The sequence below is a fragment of the Arachis ipaensis genome, chromosome B02 (assembly GCF_000816755.2).
Source record: "Arachis ipaensis cultivar K30076 chromosome B02, Araip1.1, whole genome shotgun sequence".
Taxonomy (NCBI): domain Eukaryota; kingdom Viridiplantae; phylum Streptophyta; class Magnoliopsida; order Fabales; family Fabaceae; genus Arachis; species Arachis ipaensis.
In genome coordinates this window covers 16,165,537-16,169,431 of record NC_029786.2, presented here as the reverse complement: position 1 = coordinate 16,169,431, position 3,895 = coordinate 16,165,537, and the positions used below count along the sequence as shown (strand labels likewise).

At 34.7% G+C, this 3,895-nt stretch overlaps 1 long non-coding RNA gene across 1 annotated transcript; it reads right to left on the bottom strand.

The window, feature by feature from the left end:
• On the bottom strand, nt 657-2,032 carry LOC110267493. The gene is made up of 4 exons (XR_002355210.1): nt 1,885-2,032; nt 1,738-1,792; nt 1,503-1,660; nt 657-1,048 (listed from the first exon to the last, which is right to left on the bottom strand). It is a non-coding gene; the product is annotated as an uncharacterized LOC110267493 (long non-coding RNA).

The window sequence follows — 3,895 nt, the reverse complement described above, 5'->3', positions numbered from 1 at the left end:
TCTTAGTTTTAATTTTTAAGTATTGAATTTAAATCAAGTTTAGTTGTAAAAAAGTTTAATACAATAATATCTAATAATTCTTGTATCAAAAATAATCAAAGACAATCTGAATCATCTTAACTTGTTAGCATTGTGTCAATTAATACAATAAATTCTGATAAGCTATCTATAATTTACTTAATTAACTTATCAGAATAAATTTTTTTTTAAATACTTTTGCATTTTTTACGTATTAGTTAAGAATTTATTTGGTTTATAATATGAAAAATTCTACAATGTTAAAGGAAAATTCTTTCATCATCTGAATCTTGCTCAGTAACTCTTAATAGTTGCAAAAAGTACTAATATTAAATAACTTTTAATATTGTTGTCATATTTTTTTGGTATCTAGCCTATGGTTTAGGATAGACAATTGTTGGACGTGGGCTTATGTTAAGCTGCATACAATGTAAAAAACATAATAGAGTGAGAGGAGAAATAAAATTTTTATGAGATATATAAAAAGATCTAGGATAAAAAGAAAAAAGGCTTACATTCACTTAGCACCAATATGGTTGATATTCACCATACAACTAAGGTCCATTCTGTCCAATGTGTGTGACATCCATTTGAGGTGTTTAAATATTTTACTGTGCTATAGGTAAGGTAAAGAAAATCGAGATTTTACGTAAAATCGAAAAAGTAAATTAAGTACGTAAAACGTAAAATCTTAACAAGATTTAAATTGTAAAATCAAATGACTCATTTAAAATCGTAATATCGAAAGATTTTAAGAATTAAATCGAAGTTCTAGTTACTATGACTATACGTATATAGTTGAATGGAATAAGCAATGATATTGGTAGTCTTCCGATTAGTCACCTTACTTCGCGCATCACTTCCCCTGGTTCTCTCTCTCTCGGACGCGTCTTCTCCTTTAGCAGCGACGAAACCAATCGGCGACGATAACCCCGAGCAAAAACGGCGACGGCTTGGTAGCTTGAGGCAACAACAACAACGCACAACTTCCCTCCATTTTTACCAAATTCACATTCCCTACCCACAAAACCTGCAGATTTACAGCATATCAAGCCTCATTTCATTATCACTAACCACTAGCATATTATTGCTCATACCATTCCATAAAATCCATACAATAATCCCAATATTCACCATTTCAACCACAAGCTACAACATTAAAATTTTATTAATTTACTTCTTCAATTCTTTAATAACAACCCATAAATCATCATTAATCAAATCAACAAGTCATAACCACAAAATCTCATGGACATATACCAACAACATCATCAATTCACCATTATTAGTTCCAATAACACATTCTCATTAATTCCATTCATCTCATGACCATTAATTCCAATACAAGGCTAATCATCAATCTACCATTAACATCACAAAACTAATCATTTAATGCATAAAACCCTTTTCAACTTATCCTATAGTTCTCTAGCCTAAGTTTTCACACAACCTTACATATTAAACGCACGAAACCTAAACCATACCTTAGCCGATCACTATATTTAATCCAAGACAGCCACCCAAGTCACAACACAGCCCTTCAAGCTCAAAGAAACCAGCCACAATCTCAGTTTTGATCACCACCAAGCTTCCAAATGCTTACTTTTCAATTCCAATGCTTATATATAAACTTAATTCACACCTAATACACATGTACACTTAAATTTCAGATTCCACATAATAAAACCAAAATTAGATTAGGGTTTAGGTGATCCTTACCGCACCCATACGCGTAGCAACTCAAACCCAATAAGCTCCGCAAGCTAAAACGAACCTAAAACACCAAATTGGCAAAGTTTTACCATAAGGGTTCAATTTCAAGAATAGAAAAGGGGCTAGAAAATTTGAGATGGAATTGGAGCTTACCGGTAAAATTGATCCGACAGAAATGTAGAGAGCTCGACGCGTTGGACGCGTGGCCGCGAATGGTGCGGCGATCGGAGCTAGAACGGAGAAGTTACGGCGTTTGGAAATTGAAACAAGGGTTTTGTAACCTTTTCTTCTTCTCCCTGCGTCTGGTGCTGCTTCTGTTGTGTTCTTAGAGAAGAAAATGAGCTTTAGCTCATTTATATGCTGGGCCGGTTGGGCCCACAGGTCCGGTTTGGGCCTGTTTCAACCAGTTTGGCTCATCCGATCCAATTTTGGGCTAAATTTTTCGAAATTGGTATCGAAATTCTCGTTTTTAAGAGATCTATCCTATTTTGATATTAGTTTTGTATTTTTAATTTTCTAATTAAAATTCAATTTATTGACTAATTATTTACCGATTTTAGCAAGGTTTACAAGTATTTTCTTCTTTTTCTTTTTGTTAAAGGTTGGATTGATTACTTGATTCATGATGGTTGATCATTGAAAATTCATACAAAATATTTTTTTATTGATATACTAATAAACTACGAAATTAATGTTTAAAAATAAGAGGAAAAGAAAACATAGAGCACTGAAAAAATATTATAAACTAAAAAGAACATAGAAAATCGATTCATCTCCCATGCATGCATCAGCATCTTGAATCTAATGCTGGCTCCAATAATCATCATGTATTGGCGTCTGATTCTCCCCAACAAATTCACAACTACTATCTTGATCATCAAGAATGTCTATGATGACGCTAAGATTCACACAAATCTGCCACTCTATAGTTGTCCCAATCAAATTCAGACTTGTCGACGATCCCCCTTGCAAACTTGCATATTTGAGGAAGAATTCGGTCTAATACCACTCTTGGTACAGTAGTTGAGGAAAAGGTTTCTTGCAACTTAGAATTCTTGCTGTCATCGAGATAACTATGCAGCTAGTTCAAAGGAATAAAAAGGTCCTGATGACAATAATCGGAGTGGATGAAGAAGAACAGAACTCATCAGGCATATAGGTTTTGTATTCGGTGTTTTTGATAGGTTTTAGAGATTGATGGGTACTGCAAAATATGACGTGGAAGCTATCAAGAAGTGCTTCCTCTTTAGAAGGTGTTTTGTGTATTATTAGGTGTGTTGCCAAAGATACAATGTACAATGGTATATATAGGTGCCAGAAGAATCAAAGTAATAAAAGCGTAATATCCTACAATAAATATATAGATATGCTAAATAAATATAAATGATACTAATTAATCTTAATTGATCCTAATTATACCCTAACACCCCCTCAAAGTCAAGTGGGAGCTATAGATACCATTTTGAATTTGGATACTAGTCTCAAAATGAGTAGGATGATGAGCCTTCGTGAAGATATCAGCAGTCTGATCCAGAGTTCTAACAGCTATGAGACAAACAACACCAATAAGGATACGTTGCCGGATAAAGTGACAATCAATCTCAATATGTTTGGTGCGTTCATGAAAAACATCATTATGGACAATCTGAATAGCACTGCGGTTGTCACAAAAAATATTAGTTGGGGACGACGGGAAGTACCCAAGTCTTTGAGAAGCCAACGAATTGAGACAACCTCAGTAGTGGTGTCAGCGAGAGCACGGTATTTAGCTTCGGTGCTTGATCGAGCAGTGAACGTTTGCTTCTTGGTTTAACATGAAATGAGAGAGTCACCAAGAAACAAATAATAACCAGTAGTAGAATGACGATCAGTGGGATCGCCAGCCCAATCAGCATCTGAGTACGCTTGAAGGGTTAAAGATGAATGGGCAAAAAAATGAAGGCCATGAAACAGAGTGCCTTTAATGTAGCAAAAAATGAGAAGAACTGCCGCATAGTGAGTAGTACGAGGAGCCAACAAGAAATGGATAAGAATATGAACTGGATAGACAATGTCTGGTCATGTGGTAGTTAAGTAGCCAAGATCTCCAATTAACTGTCGATAAAGAGTAGGATTATCTAATATCGTGCCATCTATAGGAGTAACCCGAACATTAAGCTCAAGA